This window comes from Pan paniscus, chromosome 1 (assembly GCF_029289425.2).
Source record: "Pan paniscus chromosome 1, NHGRI_mPanPan1-v2.0_pri, whole genome shotgun sequence".
NCBI classification, from domain to species: Eukaryota; Metazoa; Chordata; class Mammalia; order Primates; family Hominidae; genus Pan; species Pan paniscus.
The window spans coordinates 214,981,066-214,992,927 of NC_073249.2; the positions used below are offsets into that span (position 1 = coordinate 214,981,066).

The 11,862-nt window shown below is 44.4% G+C and overlaps 1 pseudogene; it reads left to right on the plus strand.

Annotated features, from left to right (window-relative positions):
• Nucleotides 1–6,162: 6,162 nt before the first annotated feature.
• LOC117978275 (PRAME family member 10-like) lies at nt 6,163–10,706 on the plus strand (annotated as a pseudogene).
• Nucleotides 10,707–11,862: the final 1,156 nt, after the last annotated feature.

Genomic DNA, 11,862 nt, shown 5'->3' on the forward strand with positions numbered 1-11,862 from the left:
TTGCCCAGGCTGGAGTACAGTGGTGCTACATTGGCTCACTGCAACCTCTGCCTCCCGGGTTCAAGGGGTTCTCCTGCCTCAGTCACCTAAGTAGCTGGGATTACAGGCACACACCACCACACCCAGCTAATTTTTGAATTTTTGGCAGAAGCGGGATTTCACCATGTTGGCCAGGTTGGTCTCGAACCCCTGACATCGGGATCTGCCTGCCTCGGCCTCCTAAAGTGCTGGGATTATAGGCGTCAGCCACCACACCAGGCCGAATCTTTTTTGCTTTTCTCAAAGATGGTGTCATAGTATTGGGTTCTATGCACTTAAGAGAGTGATCCCATCATTCAGTAACAATATGAATCAATACTGCAAGACCTTGATGCAGAATTTCAAAGACTATTTCCAGTACGTGAAGGAGGCTTTCAGTGATGCTTAGATCTTCCTGCCGTAGCATTTGGAGATTGCATCCTTTAGAAATGACACCAAGGGAAATCTGCCCATGAACAGCATTGGATGGGACTGTACCAGATGACTTAAACTTAAGGATATCCGAGGAAAAGCCTTCCCTAGAAGCAGACATCATCACATGTTAGACAGCTTTTCCAACACAATGGAGCAAGACTCCATTTGATCTTCTTCCATTGACTGAGACTTGGTTTTGTTTTGTATTAACACAAAATTCTCAAACCTGTATTTTATATTGTTAGGTACTTTCACCACTCAAAGCAAACACTTTCTAAGGTCTCCTGTTCAAAATGTAGCCACTCTCACTAACCAAAGCAATTGCTGGCTATGGAGTCATTTACATGAAAGGGAAGGATCACAAATAATAGTAGAACCTGCTCTCATACACAGTTGGGTAGGAATTGAGGATGCTAACTTCATGATAAGGTTTGTTATCCTTCCTTTGGAAGGTTGGTTAATATTGATAATTAAATGACTTGGTACTGAGAAGAAGCTCTAGGTGCAAATGGGCGGCCTATGACTATTATTGATTTCATTACTGGTAATTTATCTCTATGCCTAGAAAACATTAGTGTAACTGGGTCTAACCTAGATAGTGTTCCAGACTCCCACTGGAATCAAACTCTTTGGTTTGACACGCATTATGTAGATGGGAATGCTATAGATATCGACATAGACATAGAGTCAGAACATGACCATGTTACCCTCTGCCAAATAATCAGAGAACTTACTGAAACTAGGCACTGGTTCACTGGAAACTCTAGAGGCAAATAGAATGCATCTATAGCTCTACTGTATGAAATAATAGTTTTATTTATTGGATGCATCAATACTCAGGACATATTTGGAGAGGAAACTATTCTTTCTTCAATGGAGATGGCATGCAAGGATTACTTTATAAAACACACAGAAATATTTTTTCTTCCCACCCCAATTCCAACCATTACCGTGCAACCTGTTGTCAATAGACGTTAAGGCAGTTGAGGCAGAAATAATTAAATAAAGCTTCATTGGAAGCTAAATGTCAGGATCGACTTGGAAGACACACACTGACAAAATCAGTGTTTTCCAAAGTCTGTTACAAGTTGGAATGCTTTTATAAGAAAGGTTGAAAGAAGGGAATGGGACTCCTCCTATCAGTTGTTTTTTTTTTTTTTTAATTTTCTTTTGTTTTATCCTGGCAAGGCTCTAATAGAGTTGAGCTTTTTTGTTTTTGTTTTTTCCATTGGAAGGGACAATACAGAGGTTACAATCATTGACTTTAGATGACAACATGACAGGCAAAAATATTTTCCTTGCAAGACAACCAGCAAAACTTCACGATCAGAATCAAATCAGTGTCCTTCTCACTGTCACTGGGTGAAGCCTTCATCAGTACTTGAAGAGTCTCAGGCACTCATGAAGTCAAGATCAGATTCTTTACTCAGGGACAGGATGTAAGCCAATCATAAGACCTTCCACAGATGATTAATTTGGAAGTCTACCTAATGTGATCTGCAGGTTTTCACTGGCAATATGCAGGTGCAGATATGACAAAGAATAATCCTGACCTTCATATCACCCCTAGCTGATGAGGATTGGGATTCTTTTGTCCCTTTCTCTCCATAAAACCAGGTTACTCATCTTGTGTGGCAACAAAATATATGGTCTACTTAACAGAGAAAGAGACTCCACAGGAAAAAAAAAAAAAGGATTTTTATTATGAAATGAGCAAAGCCATGGGAATAGATGTGAGATTATTCGGGGAGGTAAAGGAAGACAAAGGTTTTGAAAGGAAAAATGAGGAGAATTACATAAAGTTTTTTGAAAGACTCATTCTTGGTCACAAGTATGAAAACCAAGGGAGCCTCAGTGCAATGTTGGAAAGATTCCTCCTCCACCCTCTCAATAACCCCCAACACATTTACCAAGTCTTCGTTCACTCCCAGGATTCCATTAAAACACCCAGCTCAACACTGAGCAGCCTCCACCTTCACTTCCCTTTATAATTTTGACATAAATTTGTTACAGGACCATCAGGTTCCTATGCCTGCTGCACAGTAGCTTACCAATATTCTGAGACAGGAGGGTTTGCAGCAGAAAGTTTAATGATCACAAGGTGGCTGAATGAGAAGCTGGGAGGAGATCCTCAAATTCATCTCCCCAAGGAGTACTGAGGGTTTCCAGTGGATCCTGGATAGCAAGGGGCTGGAAAGTTGGTGTAGTTTGATGGCAATAAGAGGTATGAAGTTATCACGATGTCAGAACGGCATTCTTTGGTGAGTTGATGCCTTGCAGGGCCCTTCAGATCAGCTCGCATCAGTAGTTTCACTGACATGCAGAACCTGAAAGAATATCTCAAATGAAAAAGTGAATGTTTCACAATGCTTAAATTGTTGTCTGCAGCGTAGTTAAGGGGAATTGTAGTCTAAGTTCTACACGATTTGGGGACAGTAGGCTGCCAGCAACCATGAGGAAGCAGGTCAGAGGGCAAGCTGACCTCCTGGTGAATGCTGAATGTGCTGCAAGCTTGGTTTGTTTTTGTTTCTCCCCTTCTCCTTTTCACTGATTAAATTTATAAAGTTTAGAGATACGGTTTCAATTTCTTCCAGACAAGCCTTAACCTAAGCCCTGAGACCACTCAAGCCCTCAGTGGCACCTCTCTTCCACCAGCATGAGCAAATAAATTGCTACCTTTGGTGATATAAAACCCACAAGACCATTCGATACATGGAGATTTTTTTTCTGATTTTGTAGGGATGACTCCTCTGTTTTATAAAGCTGTTTTAACTATAAAACAATTTTATAATTTTGATGTGGCCAAAGATCTCCCAACACTACTTTCAGGTTTTATTTTTCTGTCTACTATCCGGAACCGATCAAACCCTTCCCTGCCTCAACCTCGGGACTATGTAGGTCATATATCAGTAAAATTCCATCAGTGTTTGCGGAGCTCATGAATGAATGAATTCTTTTTTTTTTTTTTTTTTTGACAAAGTCTAACTCTGTCACCCAGAACGGTGTGAAATGGTGCAATCTTGGCTCACTGCAACCATTGCCTCCTGGATTCAAGCGATTCTCCCACCTCAGCCTCCTGAGTAGCTGGATTACAGGCACCTGCCATCATGCCAGGCCAATTTTTGTGTTCTTGTAGAGATGGGGTTTCACCATGTTGGCCTTGCAGGTCTTGATCGCCTGACCTCAGGTGATCCAGCCAACTTGGACTCTCAAAGTGCAGGGATTACAGGTGTGAGCCACCTCACCCGGCCTTTAATGAGTGAAATCTTGATTTCCACCCTATTCCTAACACTGTCAATTTCTTGATTCATGAACTTAATATGGATAGCTGATATGAATGGATATCTGATTCAATCCAGTAATCTGGGGACAGCCAAAAACCCAATCAAGATTAACTAGGTGGAGCTTCAGAAATGCAATCAGATAGCACTTGTTGATTGGAAGCAAGCACTGAATACATGGAGGGGTGTGGGTGGGAATTGTGATTAGAAAGATCAATAAAAGTTTCTGAAGACCCACAGGAGAGACCCAAAGTCTTCAAGTCTGGAGTTCCTGCTTGGTTCTTCCTGAGGTCTAAGCACTCTGCAAACTCAGTCCAGATCTAGTAAGTCACTCATTTCTGGAAGGACACTCCCATCTGATCTATAGTCAGCCGGTCTGGGACTGGGACAATGCAGCCTTTGATGGCACCGAGCTATATCTGTCTTTTATATATATATATGAACAATTTGAAGATTTGAATTTTTTCCTCTATACGCAGTTTTGTCTTTATTTCAAAAAATTGGATTGTGCTTTGGTTTATGTCATTTCAAAATTCTTGATGGGAGCAATGACTCATGCCCATAACCTCAACACCTTGGGAGGCCAAAGCGAGAGGATCATTTGAGCCCAGGGGTTTGAGACCAACCTGGGCGACATGGCAAAAATGCATCTCTACAAAACATTCTTTTTTTGAAGCGGGGATGGAGTCTCACTCTGTTGCCAAGGTTGGAGTGCAGTGGCAAGAGCTCAACTCACTGCAACCTCTTCCTCCCAGGCTTTTCAAGCCTCAGCTTCCTGAGTAGCTGGTATTACATCCCTCTGCCACCATGCCTGCTTAAGTTTTGTATTTTTAGTAGCGGTGGGGTTTCACCATGCTGGCCAGGTTGGTCTCAAACTCCTGACATCAAGTGATCCTCCTGCCTCAGCCCCTCAAAGTGCTGGAACGACAGCCGTGAGCCAATGGTGGTCAGCCTCTACAAAATATATATATCTTTTAATTTGCCAGGCATGGTAGCATGCATCTGTATTCCCAGCTATTTGGTTTGCTGACATGGGAGAATCACTTGAGCCCAGAAGATTGAGACTGCAGTGAGCCATGCTCACACCACTGCTGTACTCCAGCCTGGGCAACAGAGTAAGACCCTGCTAAAAACAAAAACAAAAACAAAACAAACAAAAAAAAACCTTAACCAAAGAGAATCTTTGACCTTAATTTTAAACCAATCACATCCTCACTGTAATTCTTCCTCCCGAATGGAGACATGGGTGTTGGGGTGCATGCCTGTAATCCCAGCTACGTGGAAGGCTGAAGCATGAGAATTGCTTGAATCTCAGAGGCGGAAGTTACAGTGAGCTGAGATGGAGCTGCTGCACTCCAGCCTGGGCGACAAAGTGAGACTCAGCTTCACCCACACCAAAAAAAATTAGATTATACCACCCAGGTGATCATTGGATACATGAAGATTTCTATTGTGTTTTCTTGGGGACTGTCAACTCCGTCTTTGAAAACTGTTTTAACTCTGAAATATTTTGATAAATTTGATGTGGCCAAGGATCCCTCAACAAAGATACTTTCAAGTTTGCTTTCTTTCTGTCTAATATCAGGAAGAGATTCAACTCTTCCCTATCTCACACTCAGGACTATGAAGGACACATATTAGTAAACCTCCATGTTTGTGGAGGGAATCAGTGAATGACTCCTGGACTTTCACCCTATCCCTAAATCTTTCACTTTCATGGATGAATATCTAATTCAATCAGTTAATCTGGAAGAAAGCCAAAAATCCAATCAGGATTAACTGTGTAGAGTTTAAGAAGTCGAATCAAAAGTAGTTCTCCCTCTCTCTCTCTCTTTTCTTTTCTTTTCTTTTCTTTTTTTTTTTTTTTTTTTGAATCTAGCCTATTTCACAGGCTGGAGTGCAGCGGTGTATTGTCAGCTCACTGCAACCTCTGCCTCCTGAGTTCAAGCGATCCTCCCACCTCAGCCTCCCTAGTAGCTTCGACTATAGGCACAGACCACCGCACCTGGCTAATTTTTCTAATTTTGGTAGAGGTAGGGTTTTACCATGTTGGCCAGGCTGGTCTCAAACTCCTGACCTCAGATAATCCACCTGCCTCTGCCTCCCAGAGTGCTGGGATTACAGGTATGAGTCACTGCACACAGCCAAAGTGGTTCATTTTGAATATGTGTGAGAGGTGTGTATTGGAAACATCTGTGTCTTGCCAATGATGCATAACACTGTCACATAGCTTTCAAAGCTTCTCACTGAAATTTTCAGTAATGAGACCAGGCAGAGGCTCATGCCTGCAATCCCAGCACTGTGGGAGGCCAAAGTGGGTGGATTGTTTGAGTCTAGGAGTTCAAGACCAGCCTGGACAACATAGTGAAACCCACTGTCTTTACAAAAAGTCATAAAATAAAAGAGTAGCTGGGTATGAGATCTGAGCTTCAGAGATCCTCGGTAACATTTGCCAGTGCTATGAGTTTAGTGGATCAGTGGCTAATAATTCATGGACTAGGAGGGATCTTGCCTGCTCTTTAGAAGTTGGGACACATTCTTCATGGTACCAGAAGGGTAGAACTATGTCTCTGTGGCCACTTATTGCAGAAAGGAACTGGAGTAAACTGAGGGCTCTTTCACACATGCTAGAGAAATGACTTGGGCCCTGGGAGAATTGGGGGTTGCAGGGGATCGGCCTGAGGAACTTGCCTTTTTGCTGGATTGTGCTGTAGAGTTTTTCCTTTCAGATTTGTCAGAATGAGCCTCCAGGCCCCATCCAGACTCCTGGAGCTGGCAGGGCAGAGCCTGCTGAGGAACCAGTTCTTGACCATCTTCACCCTGGACTAGCTGCCCAGGGAGGTCTCCCCTCTGATGTTCATGGAGGCCATCAGCATGAGATGTTGTGAGGCCCTGAAGCTGATGGTGCAGGCCTGGCCCTCCCTTCACCTCCCTCTGGGATCCCTGATGAAGACACCTCATCTGGAGACCTTGCGAGCTGTGCTGAAGGGACTCGATACACTAGTGTCCCAGAAGGTTTGCCCCAGTTGAGGTGACTCAGGTGGCCTGGTGGGAAGGGTCCAGGCATCCAGGGAAGGGACAGCTGGCTCAGGAGGAGTGGCAGTGTGTGGGAGCTAGGGTGGCTCAGAGGCTTCTGATGGTGCCCATGAGAGGCCTTGGCCATTGCCCAGATCCTCCGGAAAAGGAATGCTCACCATACAGAGTCCACTGAGGAAACAGGAACCTGCTTCCTCCCAGTGGAAGGTAAAGGTACTAGAAGTGGGTACCACGCAGAATCCAAGGGGGAACGGGATGGAGAAAAGACAGAAGGAGGAGCACTGGGACAGGAGCAGCTGACTCATGTCCTGGATGTGGAGTGAAAGTTCAGGTCAAGGGTCGGTCCTTGCCTACATTCTGAGCTTTTCCCTTATGTTACGCACAGGAGGTGGAAACTTCAAGTGCTGGATTTGAGGGATGTTGATGAGAATTTCTGGACCATATGGTCTGGAGTCAGGGTCCTCCCCTGCTCCCCAGAAGCCATGAGTAAGAGGAAGACAGTGGAGGACTGTCCAAGGATGGGAGAGTGCCAGCCCTTGAAGGTGTTCATAGACCTCTGCCTAGAGGAAAGTACACAGGATGAATGCCTGAGCTACCTCTGAAGGTGGATCCACTACAGAAGAGGCCTAGTGCACCTGTGTTGTAGTAAGGTGCAGAATTACTCAATGCCAACTTCAAGTTTCAGAAATCTATTGGAAAATACATACCCAGACAGTATCCAGCAGTTGGAAGTCTGGAAAAAGTGCTCTCTCAATAAAACAGGAAAGTTTGCCCCTTACCTAAGCCAGATGAGCAATCTTCGCAAACTTTTTAGCCTTCGGTTATGAGCCTGAGTTATACGTGAGCGGCCAATGGCAGTTCATTCCTGACTTGGATTGTCCATTCCTCTGCCTGTCCTAGCCCCAGATGCATTATATAAGAAAGGTCAGTAATATCAAAGAGCACCTGGAGCACCTGCTCAGGTAGGAAACGATGGTGGGCTTTCTCTGCAGACCATAACACATAGTTTTGTTCTTTTTCACAGTAAACGTTAGTGGGCATCTACTGTGTGCCATCCACTGGGGATGTCACAGGGAATGGGATGCTAGAATGTCAACTCATTAAGCTGTTCAGTGTTCTATATCCTGAAGTTGGTATCACAAGACCACTCAAATAAGGGCAGAGGGATGGCCTGGGGTAGATGCTACAGAGAGAGATGTATAGGGAGCTAGTTAGTTGGGGGTTCAGATCTAGTGAAGGTGCATTTGTGAATTCCTCCTTAGGAAGTGTGTATAAAGTTAATATGATGAAAACGTATTCTTCATAAAGAGGAGGGTATGAAAGAAGGGAAAGTGCAGTCTGGTGCGATGACTCACGTCTGTAATCTCAGGACTTTGGAAGGCTGAGGCAGGCAGATCACGAGGTCAGGAGTTTCAGACCACCCTGGCCAACACAGTGAATCCCTATCTCTATTAAAAATACAAAATTTAGCTGAGCATGGTGACAGGCACCTGTAATCCCAGCTACTTGGGAGGCTGAGGCAAGGGAAGTGAAGGCTGCAGTGAGCTGAGATTGTGCCACTGCACTCCAGCCTAAGTTACAGTGTGAGACTCTGTGTCAAAAAAAAAAAAGAAAAGAAAAGAAAAGAAAAAGAAGAAGGGAAAGTGCATGAAACCTGTGCATTTCACAGTAGAAGCTCCGTCCTCAGCAGCTTAATAAACACCAATGATCCTGTCTGTAATTCCCTGTCTGTGAAAGGTTGTTTTGAACTCCAGGAAAGGTAATTGATACGGGAAGTGCATGCTTCTGGGATGGAGGCTGAGGGAGTAGGTGTGAGAGTGGTACCAATCACACAAGCGAGGCTGAAAGGACGGAGCCTAAAATAGAGCTGCCCCTGAATGATCTGAGTCTTCATCAGGCAGCACCTTGCATGCAGACCATCATCTGGTGATGGGAACAAACTTGTGTTTGGGTGAAACAGGCTTCCCCGTTGCAGTTACTATAACACCTGTGTGGTAGTAAGGTGCAGAATTACTCAATGCCCACTTCAAGTTTACCATTGAGATTATTTCCCACCCCCCTCCTCTAACTGGCACCATTGCCCATAACTAACTTCTTGCTCTCCCCAGGTACCTCAAGAACCCCTTGGGGGCCTTTATATTCAGTGATGCTTACCTAACTGATCGGGACATGGAGTGTCTGTCTCAGTGCCCAAGCCTCAGTCAGCTAAAGGAGCTGTGTCTGATTCATATCCTGACGGGGACTACCAATCTTGAGCCCCTTGGAGTTCTGCTGGAGAAAGTTGCTGCTACTCTGAAGACCCTCGTCTCAGAGAACTGTCGGATCCAGGCCCCCCAACTCAGGGTCCCCCTGCCTGCCCTGAGCCACTGTTCCCAGCTCACCACCTTCTACTTTCATGGAAATCAGACATCCACGAATGCTGTGAAAGATCTGCTGCGTCACACAGGCAGGCTGAGCAAGTTAGGCCTGGACATGTATCCTGTGCCTCTGGAGTATCTTGACAACAGGGGTCATGCCAATTGGGAGATCCTCACCCCAATTCGGGCTGAGCTGATGCGTAAACTCAGGGAAGTCAGGCAGAACAGGAGGATCTTCTTTGGTCCCACCCCCTGCCCTTCCTGTGGCTCATGGCCATCTGAGAAACTGGAGTTCCATCTTTGCTCCTAGGGAAGGCCTGGTTAGTGGGATGGATAAGCTTTCTTCCGGACACTTGGGAACTAAAATCTTGTACATGGGTGCATTTTTTATTTGAATTTAATTTAATTGTTTATATTTTTATTTTATTTTATTTTATTTTTGAGACAGAGTCTCACTCTGTCCCTCAGGATGAAGTGTAGTGGCACAATCTCAGCTCATGGCAAGCTTTACCTCCTGGGTTCAAGTCATTCTCCTGCCTCAGCCTCCCAAGTAACTGGTGTCATGGGTGTGGGCCCCAAGCCCGGCTAATTTTTGTATTTTTAGTAGAGACAGGGTTTCACAATGTTGGCGGAGGCTGGCCTCTAACTCCTGACCTCAAGTGATCTGACCGCCTCGGCCTTCCACAGTTCCAGGTTTACAAGTGTGTGCAGCCGGGGCCGGTCAGCCGTTTCTTAAAGGAAGCACACAGCTGTGTGTTTCAGGCACCTGCTCACTGTGAGTGGAAAAACAAAGGTGACTCAGCCGGGGGCAGGACTGGGTTAAAAATGCTGACTTGGAATCAATGAGGCCTTCAGGGACCTGTGTTCTAGACTCAGAAATGGAGCCTGAAGTTGTAGACTGATGCAGGAGTTACCACCGCAAGGATGGTTATTTAAAAATGTCAAAAATAAATGGAACCTGAATGGAAACTTTCTGGTGTCTTCCACGATTGATCAACCTGTTTTAGGCATTTATGTATCAGAAGTCTCTAGAAATCAGCCTCCTGGGTTCAAGCAACTCTCCTGCCTCAGCCTCCCGAGTAGCTGGGACTACAAGGAACCACCACCACACCTGGCTAATTTTTGTATTTTCAGTAGAAAGGTGGTTTCACCATGTTGGCCAGTCTGGTCTCCAACCCCTGACCTCAGGAAAAGCACTTGCCTCAGCCTCCCAAAGTGCTTGGATTGTAGACATGAGCCACTGCACCTGGCCTGATATTCTGATACAAGCATAAAATGCGTAATATTCAAATCATGGTAACTGGGATATCCACCATCTCAAGAATTTATCATTTCTTTCTGCTAGCAACATTCCAATTCCATTGTTTTAATTATGTAGAAATTTACTACGAACTATTGTCAACATGACTTGCCCTATTGTGCTACTAAACCCCAGATCTTATTCCTGTCTCTGTTTTTGTTCCCATTAACCATCCCCTTCTTATTCTCTATTTCCCAGTACCCTTCCTAGCTTCTGATAGCCGTCATTTTACTATTTTTAAGTTTCGTGTTTTTTAATTCCCAAATGTGAGTGCGAACATGCCATGTTTGTCTTTCTGTATCTGGCTTACTTCACCCAACATAACGCCCTCCAGTTCCATCCATGTTGTCGCAGAGGACAGGATTTCCTTCATGTTTACGGCTCAATGATATTCTGTTGTGTATATTTACCACATTTTCTTGATCCATTCATCTGTTGATGGACACTTATGTTGATTCCAAATTTTGGCTATTGTAGATAGTGCTGCAATAAATAGGAGAGTGCAGGCTGAGTGCGGTGGCTCATGCCTGTAATCCCAGAACTTTGGGAGGCTGAGGCAGGTGGATTACTTGAGATCAGGAGTTCGAGACCAGCCTGACCAACATGGTAGTGTAGATATCTCCTGGATATATTTCTTTTTTTTTTTCTGGATATATATCCAGCAGTGGGATTTATGGTTTATATGGTAATCCTATTTTTATTTTTTGGAGGAAACTCCATACTGCTTTCCATAGTAGCTGTACGAATTTACATAACTACCAGTGTTGTACCAGGGTTCTCATTTCTCCATATTCTTCATAGCATCCATTATTTTCAGTTGGTTTTTTATGGGGGAGCTCCCCTTACTATTAAAACTCAAATCCAGTTTGGTGTAAACACAGAAACCCTGCTAGAGTTGCCTGCCACCTTTGAAACAGGCCATTGGAATGAAAATTGTCCACCTATGCACCAGGTGTCTATTGGACAGAAGGCTTTGTCCCAGAGGTTGTTCACATTAGAGGACATTTCTTTTTTGTTTTTCTTTACTATTCTGACTTTTTTTTTTTTTTTTTGAGGTAGAGTTTCACTATTGTTGCCCAGGCTGGAGTGCAATGGTGGGATCTCAGCTCACTGCAGCCTCCACCTCCCGAGTTCAAGTGATTCTCCTGCCTCAGCCTCCCAAGCAGCTGGGATTACATTCATGCACCACCACAGCTGGCTAATTTTGTATTTTTAGTAGAGACAGGGTTTCTCCATGTTGGTTAGGCTGGTCTCCAACTCCCAACCTCAGGTTATTCCCCCACCTCAGCCTCCCAAAGTGCTGGGATTACAGGCATGAGCCACCACATCTGGCTAGAGGACATTTCTGATGCCTCCATATTGATGGAATTTAAAATAACTCTCTGGTAAATTGTTTTCTATAATAGCTTTAAATAAAAATGGAGAAGCTGAGATT